The sequence below is a fragment of the Mus musculus genome, chromosome 9 (genome assembly GCF_000001635.26).
Source record: "Mus musculus strain C57BL/6J chromosome 9, GRCm38.p6 C57BL/6J".
In the NCBI taxonomy this organism is placed as follows: domain Eukaryota; kingdom Metazoa; phylum Chordata; class Mammalia; order Rodentia; family Muridae; genus Mus; species Mus musculus.
In genome coordinates, this window is record NC_000075.6 from 99,413,827 (window position 1) to 99,436,165 (window position 22,339).

The 22,339-nt window shown below is 48.7% G+C and overlaps 1 protein-coding gene across 4 annotated transcripts in view; it reads right to left on the reverse strand.

Annotated features, from left to right (window-relative positions):
• Positions 1-22,339, reverse strand: part of Mras (muscle and microspikes RAS) — a 52,281-nt gene that overhangs the window by 28,407 nt on the left and 1,535 nt on the right. The window contains exon 1 of one of the 4 annotated variants that reach the window (XM_030244080.1): positions 4,511-4,750. The exons of the other annotated variants lie outside the window; for them this stretch is intronic. The gene's annotated coding sequence lies outside the window, so the exon portion shown is untranslated. Of the gene's footprint in view, positions 1-4,510; positions 4,751-22,339 lie in introns of those variants that run through there. 4 annotated transcript variants of the gene reach the window in all.

Genomic DNA, 22,339 nt, shown 5'->3' on the forward strand with positions numbered 1-22,339 from the left:
TAAACTAGGCTAGACAAAAAGAGAAGGCAGACGAGGAAGAGGAAGAAGACAGATTCAAAATTGAGTGGGTAGGGAGGTGAGGGTAGAGAGGGTAGATGTGGGAGGAGCAGGAGGGGGTGACTATGATCAGAATACATTGCATGAGATTCTCTAAAGAATTAATAACTATTTTTAAAAGAACAATTAGGAATGTTCATAGAAGCAAAAGCTGCCCACTGAAGACCCTGCCAGGGAAAAGCAGGGTCTCTGATGGCTGGGTATGCCATCACCCAAGCAGCACAGAAAACCAATTCTAACTACTAAGGGAGTAGAAGCACATGAGAACACACACAGAGGCACACAGACAGACAGACAGACAGACAGACAGACAGACAGACACAGACACACACACAGGCACACACATAGACATACACACAGACCCACACAGAGACAGACACACACAGACAGACACACACACACATAGACACACACACACACACACACACATGCACAGACAGACACACAAACACACACACACACACACACACACAGACACACACACACCAGTGCTGCTCTGGGGAAGAGAGAGGCTGGGGTGTAGCAGAGACACCTATGCCAGAGCAGGGGATTAGCACAACCCAGAGGACAAAGGACTGGGGTTCCTGCCATTACTACATAGGAAGACCCCTGAATCATAGCTTCCTTCTGTATCAGACTAGCAGGCTAGTTTGAGAGGTTTTTATAATTATTTTCAGCTCTATGAGATCTTCAACTCTAGGCTGTGACAAGAGGGTAGTCACAAAACTGTGGGTTATGTGGCCATGTTGATTTGCATGTGGCTGAAGGCCAGCACCGTTGCTGATCCTCTGCAGTCACTGAACCCTGATGCTGGCATTTAGGACCCCCACCCCCAAAGTAGGGGGGTGGGGAATGCGTGCCTTTTTGAAGGCAGGAAGAATATAAACCTCTCAAAGCCAGGCTGAGAATACGTCTTCAAAGACAGATCAAAATTAAAAGGGATACACCCTCTTTTACACTCTTATCAAGTGAGAATTTATTGCAAGGAAAGGAATCTAGTTGGGGAACTTCACAAAAATGTTAGGAATGGGGAGATGGAGGTATGAATGATTTAAACGTTGGGGGAAAGACAGACAAACATATCAATCAGGCAACTGGGTGTGGTGCTGTACAACTGTAGTCCCTAGGCTGGTAAGCCAAGGGCAGTAGGTTCACAAGTTCAAGCAAATCTGGGAAACCCTCTTACACACATAAATATGTGCACACATAGAAACAAAGCCAAAACAGAATAGTTAACAAACCTTAAAAAAAAAAAAAAAGAAAAAAGGGTTTTATTATGTATGGAAAAATACCAGATCTCAAAACAGCAAAGTTCTAAGGTCACTCTTCCAGGAAGGTATGCATCCACGACTGCCCCTGCCCAAGGGTGGATCCCAGAACAAAAAGGTTTGGAAGGTAGCTATTTCAGAATCAGACTGCAGGGCACTTTGATTTCCTGTGTGTGTTTCCATGAGACATGCACACACACAGTCAAACCCCCTTAGCCATGAGATCCACATTTACAGATTCAGCCAACCGCAGGTTGCAACTATTTTTATTTGGAAGATCTAGAATGGCCACTCTGATCTTTGTTGGTAAGGACAATGGAGAATCAGGTGCCCTGTAGCCCCTAAGGATGGGCAGCAGGCCTTAGGTGGGAAATCACAGGTTTTAACACTATTAGTTAGTGGAAATGCCTAGTGTTTCACCACCCTTAGCTGAAGCTGGCAAGGCAGGCTTTGGGGACTAACCGTCCACACAACTAGAGAAAAGCCAGGAAAAACTAACAGCTCCCTCCTTAAATAATAGCAACCAACCCTCCCTGTGAAAAAGATCAGTGAGAAAGTAAAAGCTTCCCTCTTGATTCTGAGCACATCTGACAGATGCAGAAAGGCTCTTTCCCTCCAGCCCACAGACTGCAAGACCAGCCTGACTGATGCTGGTCCTCAGTGTGGACCAGACTTGAAAAGATACTGCATCTGGACCCGCTCAATCTATGAGGCTCACCCTGGGAGCATAATCTCTTGTGCTCTTCAGCCTTCTCTCCGCCCTGGAGGTTGAATTTCTACCTCTGTATCACCATACAATACTCAAGGTTATCACTCTTTTATCCTTTGCATAGGATGTGTTAATAAAACATTTTTGCATCTGAAAACAAAGTCTCTGGGGTTGGCTCTGTAGCTGGGCTTTTAGAGTGCATGCTTTGTGCACACTAAACCCCCAGCACCAGGAAACTGGATGCGCAAAGCATGTCTGTAACTCCAGCACCAGGGAGGTAGGTGCAGGAAGGTCAGAAGTCCAAGGTAGTCCTTAGCTATAGTACATTGGAGGCTAGCTATAGTAAATATGGGAGATCCTGCCTCTTAATATTTATTTTTATCCTGACATATATATGGACCATTTTTCTTCCCGTTATTCCTTAAGTACTATGATATTTATGCAGCATATACATTGTCTTGGGCTTGTAAGTGATGCAGAGGCAATTTGAAGTATATGAGAAGGTACTGTGATCTTTTATGTGAGGGATTTGAGGATTTACAGATCTGGGGTCTTGAAAGCTTGAAATCCTGTCTTGGATACCAACCGGATAACTTAACAGATTTGCATCCTGGAACAATTTGACAGTATTAACATCCCTCACAAAACAAAATACTCAGCTGCCTGAAAATACTCTCTCCACTTTCGTTTACTCTCTCTGAGGTGGGGCTGGATGTGGCTGCAGCCCCAGAATCAACACGGGGGATGAGCTACAGCTTGGGTCTGTGCCGCCACATACAAGGTTCACAGGGGAGTTGCAGGACCACAGAAATGGGCAAACAGGAAGGGCAGACATCTTTTTCTTTGCTTCTCTGGTCAGTGAAGCCTGGTGCCACTGCCCCTTGTTAACAGCTACTGTCCTCTCCCCACTGGACAAGCACTGGTGAAAAAAGACACTTTTCCACTCTCTGCGGGAAGCCACAGGAGCAAGCACCACTTAGAGATGGGAGAGGATGAGGAAATCCAACCATTTCTGTTGTGTTCTTCAGAGAACACAGGGTAAGACACCCTTAGTCACAGAGGACATGAACTTGACCTTTGAGTCAGAGTTCAGACCACCCACAGAGGAATCACCTGGGAACTTGCTATAAACAGCCTCTCCTTGCTAAGGCAGCTGGCAGGAAGTGGTCAGTTGAGGGCCCCCCTCCTTTTCATGGTGCTCTGACCTCAGGGATTGAGGAACCCCAGGCTACAGGGAACAATACCAGGTCAGGGGTTCTTGTGTATGGGAGTCTCCTTCTAACAGGGTCCCACAGCCTAAAAACCCTTTCCATACCATCCACAGTGGACGAGGCAACTCTACCGTACTGAGCATTTAACTGCGACCTGTCACCAGTAGCCCTCAGTGACCACTCCTGCCACACCTGTGCAGCAGACCCACTCTTTTGTCACCCCAACTAGTCTTTGCTCTCCTGGTGTATCCCTATAGTCATAAAATGTCCAGTGCATGCAGAATGGTAGCCAGCAGGGGGGACATAGACAACTCTAGTCAGCCCAGGCCCAGGAGTCACATTCCAGGGCAGACATAGCCTCCACACTGTGCTTTGAGCTCCGTGGTCCCCACGAAGAGGCTATCATCCATCCTGGGAATCTTCTACGCATATATTATGTGCCCAAAGGCATAGGCTGTCTTTGTGTCCCCCACCCCCAGCCCCTGTCCTCACAAAGCCTGGCACAGAACAGCCTGAATGTACCCAGGCTTAAGCTCTGGCATTTCCAAAAAAAAAAGTTAGACAAACTGCCAACCTCAGAGCTGGCCTCAGCATACACAGGGCTAAGTAAGGGAAATCCTCTCAGCCAGGCACTGGGACTGTAGCCAAGGGGTCAGATGAACCCCACAGATATGAAGTAAGTGGGAACCGAAAGGCTCACCAGGACAAAATGGATCCAGAAAGCCCCCAACACAGAGGTAGTTTTGGCTGTGTGTCTTCTCCTGGTATGAGGGGATGGGGGGAGATGGGGAATATGTTTTTCACCCAGAAAAAAAGAAATTGGATCAAATGAAGTCTTTGTAAATGGAGGTTGGCATGATGATGACAGGATACATACCATACTTCTACAAAATAAAGCTGGTCTCTGTATGGTACAGGGAAAGAGATTCTTAAATACCACTCAAAGGCTCTAACGAAAGTCACCATGGCAAACTTGGTCGCTAGACAGCTATGAAACAAACTGCCTATACGTCGTAGCACTCTGCTCTTCTCCTAGTGGAAACCATTGCTGAGTGTTTGCGGGATCATAGGTGGCCCTTGAAGGTAGGGAGGTTGCTTAAGGAAGCCGCGGTTCCTCGTCACAGTTTGCCATTCATCTTTTGTGTTTCTGTCCAGTAGTATAACCTCGGGCAAGCTACATTTCCTCGCCTTGGGGTCTGCTCTAAGCATGAAACGAAAGGGCTCGAAATATGCCAAGCTCTGAGAAGGCGCATATCCTCTCTCACCTGCTTACTTTGCTCCCAGAAGCAAGAGCGCCCCATCTCAGTCACGTGATGCCCAGCCGTGGTGGGGGGCCCCCTTCCCTCATTTAAAGTCCTGCTGCCGCCTCATCTCCATTACAGCCAGATGATGTGGGCCTGTGTGGGAATGGCGCCCATCATTTAGGGCATTGTTTCCATGGGAAAGGCTCTGAGGTTCCAACACCCTCCACATAGGAACCAACTTTTGGAACAGCAGCCATTTGGCAGGGAAGGCAGCTGAGCTGGTTCCCATGGCAACCATTGCTCCCAGAGCCCCACCCAGCCCACAGGCTGCACCAGCAACCTAAACCATTACCGCACTGGAAACTTCCTCCTAAAAGGCAATGTCCCTGTTTTAAATTATTTTAATAGCATGTATATAAAACCTCAAGCACCTCTAAATTGAGAAGTATGCTTTGGAGGGGGTGGGGGAGGTTGTTGATGATGTCATGTCCCCTCTAACCCTTTTTTCCTTACCCATAACACCATCTTACATGAAATTATTTTCTTAATTCCAAAACCACCTCCCCAAGCAGAACATCAGCTCCACTGGGATGACAGCCACTCCCTCACAGGGCCGGAGGGGTCTGTGCCTCCGCTAGCCACGCCATCCTGCCCCGTTTAGCCTTCTACCCTCTCTGCCCTCTTTGGCACCAAAAGGGACACAATGTTCCTTTTTTCACAGGGGGCCAGCTCACACCCCTGAGAAGCAGGTATTTAGGTGGTGAGGCCAGCATAACCTTGTCACTTAGCAAGTTTCACAGTATGGTGAGTACAGGGGGCTGTAGAGATGGCTCAGCTGTTAAGAGCACTGGCTGATCTTCCAGAGGACCCAGGCTCAATTCCCAAAACCTACATGGTGGTTCATGAACATGTGTAACTCTAGTTCAAGAGATCCAATGCCCTCTTCTGTCTTCCTCAGGCACACATGGTACACACATAGTGCGCAGCCAGTGGATAGATAAAAGATATAGATAGATGATTGATAGATAGATAGATGATAGATAGATAGATAGATGATTGATAGATAGATAGATGGATGGATGAATGGATGGATGGATGGATGGATAGAGATAGATAGATAGATAGATAGATAGATAGATAGATAGATAGATAGATAGATAGATAGATAGAGTGTGGAGGGTACATCTAAGACAACCCAGAAACAACATCTCAGTCGCTTTCAGTATGGAAGCCTATGGAGTCAGTAGCAGCCTTGACTCTGTAGCCAGGCAGTTGCTGTCCCGTAATGAAGCCTCTTAATCTCTTCGAGCCCCCATTTCTCCAGTGGAAATACCATGGAAGGTGCCGGGGCAAAGGCATACGTGCAATGACAGGGAAATTAACCGACCCTGCTTTCTCTTCCAGTCCAGCATGGGTCTGAGGGCACCTGCACATAGGGGTGAGAGAGGATGCTCAGGACAACAGTCTGCTCCCTTCTCCCCGGGTTCTACAGATTCCACAGAGCTTGTTTCCCAGAAGACTAGCCCCACACCACTATCCACTGTTCCAAGAGAGCTGTGCATGGGAAAGTAACAGGGCTGGCAGTAGATGCCATCAAAAGCGTCTGAGGAGGTCCCTGGCCACCCACTGACCCACCTACCACTACTTTAAAAGCAACATCACTAGCCCTAGTTAAAACCAATCCTGTGCAGAGTGTTAGCACCAGCCATTCCTTAGCTGACCTTTGCTGTGGACCAATCGGATACCATTCTTTCACCAACTGACCTTGAATTCACTTGCAGCCTTCACAGATCACCTGCCATTGTGATTCACGTTGTCCATCCTGTGGCAGCTTCCCTGACATTGACAACAAGACCTCAGATCTGGCCACAGCAAGGGTACAAGTACTCCAGAAATGCCACCAACTTCAGTGAAGAGCTGGTGCTCAACATTCTTTTACCTCTGTTTTGACACTAATGATTTTAAAGATCCCTCGAGAGCCCAGCAGTTGGGTTGGGTTTTCTAAGTAAAGCCGGCCCGGAGAGGAGGTTGCATTCATTATTAATGGTGCCCTTCTGAGAGTGTGCTCACGTGGAACTGAATCAGTCCTGGGAAGCTAGTCTCTCTTCTGGGATGTCTGGGTGTGCCCAGCACTGGGGAAGAGGACACATTGGGGGGAGCGACCCAACCCATATGGAGGAAATTGCTCTGCATTCCAGGGGCTGCCCTTCCCTTCTGCACAATTCCCAGAAATGGGATGCTTCCCCCCTGCTGACCCACAGCCTGTGTGTAAGTAATGCAGGATCCATCAGGAGTCTGGGGCACTTGGCATCTCTCCCTAAGACGTTCCTCCTCTCCTTTGTATGGTCCTCTGGCCCACTCAGCACCTCTAAGCCACCAAGACTGCACCCAGCTCCCTCCATCCCTACAGCCAGCTATGTAAGTTCTTGTCACTGAAGACCTTAAGACCAAGTCCTTATGATGAATGTGTGGCTGAGTTCCGTTCCTTCCCATTGCTATAGCAGATGCCACTGACCTGGGGTGAGTCCCTTCCTTCCTTACTCTTAGAGTCCCTTTCTACCTAGTGCTCCTGACAGGCAGAAACAAGGTGATTGGCATGGATAGAAAATGCATTTGGCACCCCAAATCTAACCCACTGACCTTCCTGTTCTCTCCCAAGCACCTCATGTAACTAGCCGTCATCCTTTTTCTTGGGAAGGGCTTGGGCTCTTCACAAGCTCTTGCTTGGTCTTCTTTGGATGACTCTATCATTAACTCATGCTAACTCAATAGCTTCTCTTTCTCCTAGCATCCTCCACCATCAAGAGAACCAGACAGCACTCGGGAGGCAGAGGCAGGCGGATTTCTGAGTTCGAGGCCAGCCTGGTCTACAAAGTGAGTTCCAGGACAGCCAGGGCTATACAGAGAAACCCTGTCTCAAAAAAAAGAGAGAGTGAACCAGAGGAACAACACTGGAAGCAAGCAAGTAGAGGGCCCAAGCGACCTTGTTCACCCTGTACCTTAGGCATCTTCTATCATAAGCATCCACATTTGGGTCCTCCTCACAAGTATAAGGTGTCTTCCAGACAGGGCCTGGGCACCCATTTACCGTCTAGCATTGACTCTCTGAGCGGTGTGCAGGAACCTTTGGCTGCAGTCATGACACTAAGGGTCATGTCAACACATAAACAATGTATCAGAAACTGTTGGGAGACTCTGCTGTCCACTTAAGTCACTTAGTTCTCAAGTACTGGTTCGATTAATCCAAGTTTACAGCTCCAGCAACACAAGGCCAATGAGATAGATGGCTTACTGAGCAAAGACATCTGCTGCTAAGCCGTACAACCTGAGTTCCATCCCTGAGACCTGCATGGTAAAAAGAGAGATCTGACTTTCACAAGCTGTCCTCGGACCTCCATGCACGCCAGGTGCCATGTGTGCACACACATATACATGCGCTACATAAATAAATGCAATTTAAAATTAAGAACAAAAGCAACTGAAACGCAAGAGAAGTTAAGATAACTTCACCAAGGTCTCCCAGCTAAGAAGGAGTAATATGATTCCAGAGCCACCACTAGCTCACCACTCCAGGCATCCCCCTGTGGCTGGTCAGAGGATGGGTACATGTGTGCAGTCAGGCCAGGGCAGAGACAGCAGATGCATGAGTGTTGGAGAGAGCACAGCAGTGAGCTAGGGAGGGGGGTGTCAGAGCCACAAGGCTAAATCTTTGGCCCCCCACAGGCAGAAGAGCAAAGCCAGCAAGAACAGGGCAGATATAAGGACCTTAGAATAGGCACCCAACCCCCACTGTGGGACAAAGCCTGCTGCAGATGTGGTCCCACCTTGTGGACCAGAGAGGAAGTGGGAAACACCAGGCAGCTCCGAAACCTCCTTTGGTATGGTATCACTCTCATATGCGACTTTGTCTACTCTCCTGGTCCCTCTGCCCCCAGCCCACCCACATACAGAGCTGTTGCTTCCCGCTGAGCCCAGGGGCTGGCCCCTCACCTGGAACTCCAGCCCAAGGAACTGGCTAGCACTAAGGATTACAAACTGGTAACCTTGGGCAGTCACTCACCCTGTGGAAAAGTGGAAACCGCAGCAGCACTTGGCCTCAGGGTGCTAGGAGAAGCTACATTTTGGTTGGTTGGTTGGTTGTTTGACCCAGTGTCTGACACAGAGTAATTCTCCAGGTGAGCAGCAGCAGCAGCCGCAGCATCATCCTTCAAAACCCTTCCAGTCCCTCCTCCTGCAAGAAGAACCCCTACTCTTCCAAGGCTCTTCCTGAGCTCAAGGGTGGCCAGCAAACTAGCAGCTCAACAGACAGCTCAGTATAACTCAGTCCCTCACTGCCCCGCTGCTGGAAGATTCTCGGGGTAGTCCATACTAGCTTCATTGCAGAGTCTGTGCTGGAGGGTAGCATCCATTTCGGACTGCAACGATCCATACAGCAACTCCCTAGGACAGCAAGCCCCCCCCCCCCCAGGGCTCAGTGACTGACAGGAACCATGCCGTCTTTTGTATGTCTCCAAGAGCTTTGCACACAGCTGCTCTCACTGCAGAGCATGCAGAAGACAGCACGTAGCTAGTGGGTTCAGTGTTCAACAGTGCCTCTCTCAAGTTATTAAATATCGGTGTTCTCTACCAGAAAACCAAGCTGTCTCGGGGTGCCCAGTGTTTTAGAGAGTATCTCATTGGGGAGAGTAAAAACTGACCAGCCACAGGATGCAAGAAATGGCCAAATTATACCTGAGCTCTGAGGAGAGTAGACTGGGTGAGGAGCCAGTGCAGCCAGCTTCTCAGGACTCCTATCTGCTCACGGTCTAGAGCACTGGTTCTCAACCTTCCAAACGTGGTGACCCTTCACCACAGTTCCTCATGTTGTGGTGACTCTCAACCACAGAATTATTTCATTGCTACTTCTTAACGGTAATGTTGCTACTGTTCCGAATAGTAATTTAAATATCTGATATGCAGGATATCTGATATACAACGTCAAAAGGGGTCATGACCTGCAGGCTGAGAACCATTGGTCTATACCCGACGCTGCAAGGCAAAAGTCAGAACAGCGGCATCTTAGCCGCGATGCAGGCTCTGAGGGTGTCTTCTGGTAAAGGAAATGCCAGAGTGGAGTCTTGCAGACCTCATACACATTAGCTTTGTAAACAGTAAAAGCAAGCATATCCCAGGTAAGAAACAGAAGCTGCAAAGCCACGAAGCCCAGAAGCGTGAAGCCAAGGGCGCAGTGAGTGTTGTGAGCCCTGAGACGCGGCTCAGTGGAGAATGTGAGTATGATCCCATAGGATAGCAAGGGTCGGTGAAAAGCCAGGCGCCTTTATCTTTGCATTTTTACACTAGCACGGTGCAACAGCATCCAGCGGCTGCTCAAGAAACATCCAATGATGAGGGACCCAGTGGCCAAGCCTGCAGGGCTAGACAGGTGAGGCTGTGGTGAGCCTGCACAGGCTAGAGGCCCACTGATCCTCTTCTACCCACAGATCAAAGCAGTCATGCAGTTAGGCTTGCCGCATAGCTGCTAGTGACACAGGGCCTCCAGTTCGTTGTGATGGCCACAGGGAGATTACACAGTAGGCAAACCCCAACAGAGCTGAATAGATTGCACAATACAAACTCAAAGTACTAGAAGCTTAGAGAAAGGCGGGTTAGGGTTAGGGAAAGACTGGAGAATGGGTGAGGATTGACTGATAATCCAGGCAAGGTCCAACGGGGTCACCAGGGTCTGAGGAGGAAGCCAAGAGAGGGTTGCTACCCCATTTTATGAAGGGACTCAGTGGTGTGGAGGCATTTGCCCAAAGGTAATAAGTTAGTAAAGGGAGAGGCTAACGCTTTTACCGCCCCTCCCCCACCCCCAGACCTGGCAAGTTGCAAGTTACTCTCACTTCCTGGAGCCAAGGGGTTGATAGGGGCCTTATGTCTCAGGATCCACACAGCCTTCAAGCCACCCTGGCCTCAACTGGCTCTGCTTCTCACTGTGTCCTCCAGTTCCTCATCAAGGACGGGGATAGGAGGGTCTCAGCCCAAAGGTGAAGAACAGGGCGCCCCTGAAAGTGAGGGCTTTGTGAGAGTGGGGGCTCCAACTGGAGCGGCCACTGAAAGGAGAGGCAGGTGTGGTCTGCTTTGTAAATCCTTGTTCTCAACCCCTGGAGAGATGGGGGCAGGCATCAGTTAATATTTTCCTAGTACTGGGACAGTCTCACCTGCAGCTAAGGGACAGAATTTCTTTAGCCTGCCATGGAATCTGCATGTGACCTGGGAGGTCACCCTAGTGAGCCCACCCCGGGAAGGGTTCCCCATACTTAGGGCCTAAGTACAGTCAAGCAGGCTGCAGCCCTACCCTGCCTGCAATTCTAGCTCAGCTGAATTCTCAGGGCTCCTTTTACCTCCTGCTACCCCACAGCTCGGTCCAGCTCAGCTCTGCACAGAGATTCAGCTAACACTGTGCTTCTCAACCTTCCTGAGGCTGCGACCCTTTTAGTGCAGTTTCTCATGTTGCGGTGACCCTCCCCCACCACAAAATTATTTTGTTGAGACATCATAACTGTAATTCTCCCACCGCTATGAATCGTAAACATCTGTGTCTCCCAGTGGTCTCATGTGAGCCCTGTGGAGGTGTGGGGACCCCATTGATGACGAATGAGTTAGCACCCCCTTCCCACGCGCTCAGGCAGGCCTCTTTCCCACCTCTTCACTCTAAACTAACTCTCTTCTGCTTTCTTCCTTCATTTCTTCCATTCACCTCAAATCAAAACCAAGGTCCAGGAACTCTGCTGCACATGGCTTTCCCACTCAGTGGCTACGGTCTGCTCCCAACTTGGGGTCCCTTCTCCAGCACTGCCTCCCCAGTCCTTCACCCCCGTTATCCCTTAGCTGCCCTTGAACACAAAAGACGCTCCTGGAAAACTGTGTATGGGAATCTGAGGCTTTCTGAACAGAGCCTTCTAGACTTTCCTTCTGCTGCTCAGAACCCCTCCCCCCATACAGTCTCTGCCCCCACTAAGTCCTAGCAGGGTGTCCTTCGGGGGGCAGGGACAGTAGCCAGGCCTCAGGTTGTCAGTGCCTGTAGGCAGCCTTCCAACTGAACTCCCTCCGACACCCTCTTAAAGGAGCTGCCTCAGTCTTCTCAAGCCCTTCTGAACTATACCTTAGGGAGCAATAGCCCTCTGTACCGTCCCTACTGTCAGATTCCTCGGCTAGCATGGCAACGGGGACCGAAGGCAGACCCTCAAGGACTTTGACCCAGCTGCAGCCAGAGAACGCCTGTCGTGGGGCAGAGGTTTGGTTTGGGTTCACTTTTGAGACAGGGCCTCCCTGAATGGCCTAGGCTGGCCGGGAGCTTGTTATTCTGTCTCCTCCTCCCAACAGATAGCTTACCTTTTTAGAGGAACTAGAAGTCTAGGTTTTTGTATGAGAACTCCAGATTTTAAATCACTGTATATGCCAAACAAATGACCCTTTTACCTCAGGATGGTTCTGCCCTGGTCAATGGCTGCCTCCTTGGCTCTTTTCATCTTGTCTATGATCCTAGGGCTGTGGTGGCCTGGGACAGATGACTCTTTACTGCTGGCCTGGCTTGGATCTGGCTGCAAGGAGCCAGAAGGTAAAAGCAGTGGACTTGACCCCATGCAGCAACAAGGGTTCCTCAGCCTGAAGGAAAATTTCCAGGGGCGTGTTCTCCACAGAGAGGGCACACAGCCGGCCTCAGGAATAGCTCAGACCCAGGGAGGCGGAAGGCAAAAGGCACATTCAAAAACCATATTGTTTTCCTCATTTATTGTCAAAGCATCCAACGCCATTATCAAAGAATGTGAACATGACCAAAAAAAAAAAAAAAAAAAAAAAAAAAAAGGGAAGAAACAGGGACTAGGCTCTTTCCAGAGGTAGAGCGAGGTAATCTAATTTCCATTTTTAAAGAGTAACCAGATGGATGGGCCAAATAAAGGGGAAACTTCCTGGAAACGAGCTGGGCACGGCAATGAACGGGCTGATGGGATTTTCCTGTGTGACGGCCTGTGGCGTGGCGCATGGAGGAGAACCAGCCGCCTGGCTCTGAGCATCCAACCAGGGCTCAGGGCAGGATGGAGTCCTTTCTCCGTGACTCTTCCAACTCAGGATTCTAAGCTTTCTAGCTGAAAAAGCAGGGGGGCAGCTTGCCACAAATCCCCCGGCAAGCTTATGGTTTTCTTTGTTCTGTTGGTTTCTCTCTGCCTCCCCAACCAAGCAGATCTGACTTGGAAGGGAAAGGAAGAACAGGCAGAATGGTCTAGTTCCAAGGGCCAGGCTCAACCAAAGATCATCACAGTCTCCCACCCTTTGCTTTGCTTTGCGCTCTCTCTCTCTCTCTTGTTATTTTGTTTTTTGCTTTTTTTTTTTTTTGTGAGACAGGGTCTCACTGTGTAGCTCTGGCTGTCCTAGAACTTACTCTGTAGACCAGGCTGGCCTCGAACTCATAGATCCGCCTGCCTCTGCCTCCCAAGCGCTAGGATTAAAGTAAAGGTGTGTGCCTCCTCGTTCAGCTCTCTCTGCTTTCTGCACAGACCTTTCATTCAAAGTCATTCATCTGGGGGCTGGAGTTGTAGTTCAGTCAGTAGAGTGTTGCCAAGCATACATGAAATCCTAGGTTTGACCCCTCAGCGCTTCACCAGCCACACAAAGCCGCTTACACCCATAATCCCACAGCTTGGGAAGTAGAGACAAAAAGATCAGGAACTCACGGCCATTCACAGCAAGTCTGAAGTCAGCCTGGGATACAGGAGACCCTGTAGTGAGGGGAAAAAAATGTCTATCTGCTAGCTACAATCCTCAGCAAATGACCAACCATGCAAAACTATCATTGGTGAGCGACAGACAGTAGAACCAGACTGAGGCCTAGGGCCACATTGTATCATTATAACACCTGTTTATTAAACCCTAACCACACAGTAAGCCCCATAATAACTTCCCAATCTCCCAGTGTGCCTTGGACTTGGTGAGATTTCAGTTCTGCCAACCCAGAGCATGCAGTGATCTACCTTGATCAAATTTCACATACTGGTACCTAAGGTTCAGTTGTCCGTGATTTAGTGTGACTTCCCCAGACCATGGTCAATGCACATCCCTGCAGTGTTCCCGTGACCATCTGTGGACTCACAATACCTAACTAAACTCTTCACAGATCCTCTATCAAAAAGAAAACCCACCCCTGCCCGGTTTGGTCATTAGGAGAGACAGCCTGACTTTAGAATTTATGCTAGCCTTATTACTGGCAGTAACCAGCCTACAGCATCTGCCTTCTCACTGTAGGCCTAGGATACCGAATTCTTCTTAGAGGAGCTTTTTAACAGACCTTTCTGGACTTAGAGGGTGTGGCTCAAAGTTAGTTTAAAGTAGACTGTTACAGAGGCTCTGCTATCAAGTGGTAGAAGCTTGGAGTTTTCACCTCTGGAAGGAAGCATCCAGGAAAATTGACCCCTGGGAAACTGTAGTAAATGAGACTTGAGAAAGAGAGAACAGCCACTGGAGACATTCTCCAAGGGTGGGACCAAGCAAGAGGAGAATGAATGTCACTCACTGCTACCTCTGGCTCTGTTGTAAGCCATGGGCAACCCCTAAGCTCTTGGAGAAAGCCTGTTGTACATATAACACAGCACTCAGTCCATAGGACTTTAGGAGCAAAGAAGCCAAGAGTATTGGACACACATGCGGCACAGCAGGTAGCTGGCCCTGGAGTCCTGACAGTCACTAGGCCTGGTCCTCACCCTCAAATACTCAGAATACAGGGATTCTGAGTGCATATGGGATTTTTTTTCCCCACTGATGCTTAGGCAATTAAAAACAAAAACAAAAACAAAACAAACAAAAAACAAGATGCCCTTGGAGAACTTTAGTAAATTCAATGGGAAGAACTGGGCGCCTATTCCCTCACACCTGTGAAATTGAGGCCTGGCCCAGGGAGACTGGATTAGAAAGGAAAGGGACAGGAGGTGGCTGGGGGCAGACATAGGGAACTCACTTCAGTTCACACAGAAATCAGAGAATGGGCAGAAACTAGAGCTGAGACTTCTTCCAAGAAAGACAAGCTTGCAATCCCTAAGGGCAGATTGCCTGCTCTGAAGCCTCGCTGGGTGGCCCCAGACCCCTGCCTGGCACTGATGGAGACCCCGCCTGGGGCAAAACCACCCCACCCTGTCCTATGACATTCCACCCACATGAAGGCTTTCTCCAAACCCTCAGCCCATCCTTCCTATTCACCCACACCAATCCTAAACAGAAGAGTGCCTCTGACCCGCTTTCCCTCTTAGAATGGTTATTCTGTTAAGGTGCCAAGTGGCCGGTCCCTGCTCCCCTTTCCATCCTTCCAACCATCCCCAGTTGGAGTCCACAAATAAGACAAAAGCTTTGTTCCTTTATTTTTATTTCCTCCATAAAATCTTAAACATGCAGGAAACACCCACCCAATCCCAGATAAGTGGACTCAGGCCACAATCCACGGAGGGCGGGTGGAGCTTGGGTCAACGGGTGGAGTGGACAGGAGGCTGGGAGGCCAGTTGGCTTTAAATGGCCAGAGGGTACCTGACCTTTGGAGAGAGAGCCTGATTTCCTCAGCGGGAAAAGGGCTTGGTGTGTGCGGTGGTCGGCCTTCCCACTCTCTGCCAAGAATCTCAACCTGAGGAATGTGGGTGTGGAAGGGTGGCTGAAGAGATATATTCTATACACATTTTGGAAAAAAAATATATGTCCCCCAGGCATTGGGACAGCGTCTCCACCCTTCTTCCCTCCTCTCCAATAAAGCAAGCTTTGAAAGAGCACAGGAGAGGCTATTTTGGGCTGTGGGGGTGACTCCTGAGGGGGTGGTACTGGCTGAGAAAGATGCATTGCTCAGGATCTCGCCACCGAAGCTTCGGTTTCCATAGCTGTTAATTAAAACATGGAGAGGTGAATTTGTGATTAGCTACAAAAGGGGGGAATTTCCCAGAAAGTATGCTGGCTGAGATTCCAAAGGATGAAAAGAAGAAGAAAAAAAAAAGTAGCTAACTCAAAAGTGATTCTTCTTCTTTAGAAATGAACGCTTTGGGGAGGCAGAAACCTATCCCCAGGGTCCTCTAAACTCTTAAAGAGGTAGTGGCCCCAAGTTCTCTCTCAATTGCTGGTGATTCTATCAATCTGTGTATAGCCACATAACTACAAATGATTTTAATCTCAGTGTTGGTACATACTGTGGGCAACCCAGCACACAGTATTGTGGTTGGTATAGGTTCTTGTAAACTCAACTTTTCTTTGGAAGTTAGGTCTGTAAACACGAAACATTCATGTATTTCTGTAAAGTCAAGTAGAACTTAGTTCTACAGCATATGCAACTGCGTTTGCCGGTGCCACCTGTATAATAATAAGACAACCTCTTGGTCCTTTCAGCCTTGGGGACTTTTGTAGCATCTCCATTGGATGGGAAAGGATCCAGCAAGGTTGATCTCTTGCTGGCAACTCAATAAAAGGTATTTCATCTTCAACAGATCGTATTGAGGATTTGCGGGCTGTTGGCCCCCTGAGGTCGCTGTGGCATATTATAAAACCAGTTCAAACCTCAGCCCCCCCATTTGTGATGCACTTGAAAAGATCTGCCAGTAAGGAAGGCCTTCTAGGACAGTCTGAGTCCTCACCAACGGCTCTATGAAGCAGCGTTCTGCTGTTCTTACTCAAGCCTGGGCTGAATGCAGATTCAGCCTGTGGGTGGAAGCAAGGATGCCTCCAATTGTCACCAGGAGCGTCCACCCACTGCAGTGAACAGCTGGTTATCCATGCTGGGCAGAGAAGAGAACCCCCTACAAAGCACCTGGGGCCTATTTTAGAGGAAAAACTGGAACATGCAGAGTTGGGGATCAGAAAGTATCTCCACTGGACTTGGTCTGTTTCCTTAAAGCTAGTTTGTTTGTTTTTGTTTTTGTTTTTGTTTTTTGAGACAGGGTTTCTCTGTATAGCCCTGACTATCCTGGAACTCACTTTGTAGACCAGGCTGGCTTCGAACTCAGAAATCCACCTGCCTCTGCCGCCCAAGTGCTGGGATTAAAGGTATAAGCCACTACACCTGCCCTATACTTTTGTTTTGAGACAGGAATTTTCGTACTCCGGGCTGGCCTTGAACTCACTACGTAACTGGAATGACCTTGAACCCCAGATCCTCCTGCCTTGACCTCCGAAGTGACAGGATGAGAAGCACGTACCACCATGCCCAGCTTACTCCTATAGTTCAGAATATAACATGGACATTGACAATGATTGCTTCAGACGAACTTCACGAATCATCAGATTCTTAAAAAACAATCATAGTTCTGTCTTTTCCAACCTCCTGTTCCAGTCTCTATTTAAATTACAGACGTTCAGAACACCGGTGACTGAATTAGGCTCCGAAACCCAGTGATCAAGGCAGGTGGTTAGTGAAGACAGATGGACAGGCTTGAAAAAGACCTTTGAGAAAAGTCAAAGCCCAGCGAGGCACACTTGCCTTATTTCCCAGTGTCTATCAGCACCTCAGTGGGGGACTCACTAGCTTTTTCAGTGGGTTACCTGGGCATGAAGACAAAGAAGTTTAACACGTGGAAACTAGCCTCAGCCTTCAACAGTCTCGTGCTGGGCCCAAACTCACCAGGTCACATGACCAGGCCCTTTAAGTCCGGTGCTACCATGTGCAGATAAAATAGTCATACCCGTTCATTCTGAGTCATGGTTTAGGAGTGTTCATTGCATTAGCCTTTATATTTTTCTTTTTCAAAATTAAAAACAAATAAAGTGAGCACGTGGCTTAGGGGCTCATTGGCAGCTGAGTAATGGAGCCAAGGTTCCTGACAGTCAGTCCTCCCTGCCCTTTATGAATCAGCCACAGGTTCACCTCTCTAGTTTCTGCTGCCTACGGTGTTTTCATGAAAAAAGTACCCCACCTCTCTCCCTACAGGCCCTTGCCCCATGGCATTGATTATGTAGAATCGGACCTCACAGCACCAGCAAAGCGGGAGTGTGTTGTTCGGTCCTCCAGTTCAGGGAACAGCAGATGCTGCATAAGTATCATAAGCTTGAAATAGAGCATGCTCAGACTCCTCCCTGGCCCTGCATCTCTAAGCTCATGACGATGGAGACCTGCTTAGCCTTTCTGGATCCTGGTTTCCACAACCACAGAAGGCTAACAGGATCCAGCGACACTGTCATGACCGAGTGCCACCACCGAGATGGTGAATATAGAGTGAATATACTGAACGGGGCAAGTCCATAGGTCGTCGCTGAAGGGAAGATGGGTAGGTAGATGAGTGGGCAGGTGGATGACAGTCAGACAGATGGATGGATAAAAAGACAGATGGATGGACAGATGGATCAGTAGGTGGATATATAGATAGACATACAGATAGGATGTCTTTAAACCAAGCCACTGAGGAGAAGCCGAAGAAAGAAAAACCTGTTCATCCCATAAAACACATAACTGAGCAGTCTGTGTGGGGCAGGGTAAGAGATGGAAGGAAAGACCTTTGAAACAACTAGCAAACTCCCCAGAGGAGCAGACCAACCTGAAGGGCAGTAGGTGCCCGGTCTCTACAAGGCTGAAGCAAAAGTCATCACAGATGAAGGACTCCTCTGTGGAGTGCTTCCTAGCCTTTACCCAGGAGGCAACTTCACACTCAGGCCGTATCTGTCCACTCATAATCTTAACCTTAAAATTAGACTTTTATTTCCCTAATAAAATTTTTTTCCTTCCTTTCCGTTCTGATCAAATTTTATTTGTTCATCTACATGCTCGTTTATGAGTAGGTGCAGAGGACAATTTGTAGGAGTGACTTTTACCTTGCAGGTCCCAGAGATTGAACTCAGGCCAACAAGCTTGGCAGCAAGCGCCTTTACCTACTGAGCCCTCCCACTGGCCCTCTTTGTAGTCTCTGAGTCAATCTCATGTAGCCCAAAGCTGACCTCAGATCTGCTGTATAGCTTAGGATAACTGTGCCAACGCCCGCTTTTTCTGTTTCTACCTCGTGTGCTGGGATTACAGGCTTCCATTACCACACCTGTCTCTAATTTTTTCTGGAACATTAATCTGAGCAAGATAGCCATTTAAATAAACAAGTCTGATACCATGCATGTTGGTTTCTTTCTTTCTTTCTTTCTTTTTTTGTTTTTTTGTTTTTTTTTTTGTTTTTTTTTTTTTGTAAAGCATGGTAACAACTCCTAACTATTCAAATGGGAGATCTGTCTGGGCCACACTGTAAATGAACTCTCCCATTATGATGAGGAACTGTTCTGCTGAGTGTGAGTGTGACTCTACATTAAATGTGCTGGAGGGGCCTGCTGGGTCACGATTCTGTTATCTGAGATAACCACAACACTGATTCTGCTCTTTTTCTCCTGGCCTTTCTGGTCTCCCAGCATACTTCATCTGTGTATTTCATCTAATCCCCATGACAACCCTGGGCAGAAAAGCCACAGACAGAGCCTAGGCCTGCACGGCGCAAGATCTCAGAGGACCGGGACTGAGCTTAGAGCTTCCTAGCTGCTCATTATAGCCCACCACTCCTTGCTACAGAATCAGTTCCATTCTTGGTGGTCTCCAAAATCTCACTAACAGAACAATCAAAATATAAATCATGGCTTTCATCCATTGGGAGGTAGCCTGATGCCAGGCTCTCCAGGCAGAAGGGCTCTCCAGTCCCTTCTGAGACTCACTCTCTCACCTTAGCAGCTGGGGAGACCCAGACTTTCATTTGGCCATCTGGCCATCCCCAAGTCCATCTAACGAAGCTGCCGGGCATATTAAAGAAAAAGAACAGGCTAAATTCACAGGGTTGTTTCATGACTCCCATGAAAGAACAGCCTAGAGAAAACTATCTTGGACCACACAAGCCGCTACAAAGGAGGAGTATGGAGGTTTGGAAGACAGGCCAAGCAGAGCCAGTGAGGGGACATTGTCAAGGACCTCCACTATGGGCTGCATAGCAGCTAGTATGGACTCCAGCCTGGCCCTTGGCTTTGCATCAACAACACAGCTCCTGTCTCAGACGCTCCCAGGGAAGACAGTATCCCAGTCACTGTAGATTCTGGATTCTGTCTCTGTCCCTTCAGGATGCTCTAAAGATGAAAAGTGCCCAGCTGTGACAAAGAGCTACACAACAAGTCTCCAAAAACCATTTCTGGAACAACGGGCATTAGACCAGGGATGGCCAACCCGTGGCTCATTTTCAGAGATTTGTAACTGCCCCCAGTCATATGCTATGACTGCTAATCTTGTCTTTGCTTGACAAAATTTAAAATCATCTAAGAATCTAACTCCCGGGCACGTCTGTGAAGGTGTTTCTAGAGATGTTTAATGCAGGAGGGAATACAAGCATCACCAACGGGCTGGTACCTCTGAACTAAATAAACAGGAAGCAAGTCAAAGCCAGCACTCATCTCTCCTACTCTCTATCTATGGGTGCAGCATGACCAGCCATCTGTCTCATCACTATGCCTTCTCTGTCAGGAGGGGCTGTACTCTCAAACTGTTGGTCATCATGAGCTCTTCCTTAAGTCTCTTTTTCCAGGCCTCCCGCCACAGTGACAAGAGAAATTACCAACATGCACGCTCAACTCTGCACATCAAACAATGTTCTCTACTAACTTCTCGTACACATAAAGAGTAGCTTCTCGAGGTCATGCAAATCATGAGTCTAAACTCCAAGCCTCATCCTTCTTGACCGTCTACCCCACACAATAAGTAGCTGGAAGGGTACAATGATCTCCAAGAGCCGAGAGTGTCTTTGGGAGATCTGAGCCGCGTCTAGCCTATTGTTATTTGTGTTTTGTTACTTGCATCCCTGCAGATTTGGACCACAGGGCCGGCCTGGAAGCATCATATTAAATTCTAAGGGTAAGGCTTCAGAGTCTATTGACAAAGCGCTCAGCTCAGCATCTGTATCATGGGCACCTGGTAGGTGCTCCAGATTGCAAGATGCTCATAGCCAACTCCTCCATTTTCCCCATCTCTCTAGAAAGGTGCTGATAGCTCATAGCCGGCTTATGCCTGCACTCAGACCCTCTAGATACTAGTGAGCATTACAGCTTTGCACAAGAACCCAGTTCCCACTTAGCCCGGCTTGCACAAACAACACAATACCCAGGAGCAGTATGTTTTCAGGTCCTTCCAGGGAGGTGCACTGACTGGGGCCTCTCAGTGGTAGACAAGATTACAACAACAACATGTGTCCAATACAGGATAGAGATCACAATTTCCTGAGAACTGAGTCGATCCAGGAGACTGGTAAACACATGATGTTAGGACCTGTCACTTAAAGGACTCAATTCATTAATATCCTCCCTGGTTCTGGATGATGATCCCTGGAGCTCAGGGACCAACCTCAGGGGGGAAGTGACTTGTCACTGTATACAAACAGTATGAAACATCTGGGCCTAAAACTAGTAATAAAAGTTCCATTTGTCACTCACCTCCCCCAAATCTTATAAATGCAGCCAAGGCGAGTGGTATGTATCTTTAATCCCAGCACTCAGGAGGCAGAGGTCAGAAGATCTCTGTGAGTGGCAGACCAGAGAACACAGTAGGTTGCAGGCCAGCCACGGCTATGGAAATTGCTTTAGACAGGAGCAAGGCCCACTGCTCTAGAGGGTAGTCAGTCACCTGCCTCCCCAGAGGGCCTTTCCTCTCCATAAGGAAATGTCAAGGTCACATCTGGGGGTGGCAGTTTCCACCAGAACATTGGACTTGCTTAACCTCCCACTACAAAGAGACCAACCTTGAAACCCACTGCAACAGAGCCCCCACACCTCCCACCGGGCCAGAGAAAGGCCAAACCATGCCATGAAACGCAGTCGGCGAGGCTAACTGCCTGCAGGGTACTATGAGCACACACACACACACACACACACACACACACACACACACACACACACATCCCCGAAGAAACACCACGGCCTGAAACATTTTCAGCCCCAGTCAGCAGGGACATGCAATTTACAGGAAATAAGAAGGTTTACGGAATGTTAGCAGCTCAGATTTCTTCTCTGGGAAAAGGGGCAGGAGAAAGTCTACGAACTGCTTCAGTGAAAGTGCTTTGTTCACAGCTGAGCCCTTACATGCGTCAGTTGTTAATATACATAGCTGCCACCCCACACTTCAACCCACCACTGCAGGACGTGCGGACTGGTACACTAGGAATGTACAGTGCAGGCTGCACAAGCCTTAAACGTCAGCATCTTAGAGCCTCACTCACAACAGGCCAGAACAGACACGGGGTCAAAAGCACAGGCATAGGCACAGTCCTGGGTAGGTTAACGTCCCACTTCTCCCATCTTTCTGGAGGCGTCCTGTCTGAAGATAGGCAAATTCCCATCAAGTACCAGGGCTTTGTAAGCTTTGCTTTAAGCATTCTCCGCTCACTCCTCGGCCAGCCAGACCTCTGGAGGCCACAGTTTTGAGCGTCATCAGTCAGTCTCTATAATTTGGTCCAGAGAATCAAAAACACCATTGTAGCCCAAGAAGGTTCCCCACCATCAGGAGCTGCCCCAGCGCTCAGGTCAGAGTTCAGGTGACACGGTCTTTGTCCTATTCTCCAGACTGCACTCCGTCCCCAAGGCACCTCAGCTTTGCAGGGGGTTCTACCGTAATGTCAAGGGCCCACTCTGCTCTTCTGAACAGTCGTCTCTCTGACCTAACCCTGGCGTAGGGGCACTTGAGCTCTCCCACTGACCACACTAGACTGTCATTCAGTTTGTGCCCTGCTTTCCAAGCAGAACAGGATTTGGCATGGAGCCTGACACATGATGGGCACCGGGCCGCATCAGTTTAACGAGCGCAGGCCCCAGTGGTGACCAGAGAGCCAGCCCAGCAACCCGAACCCAGGACGCAGT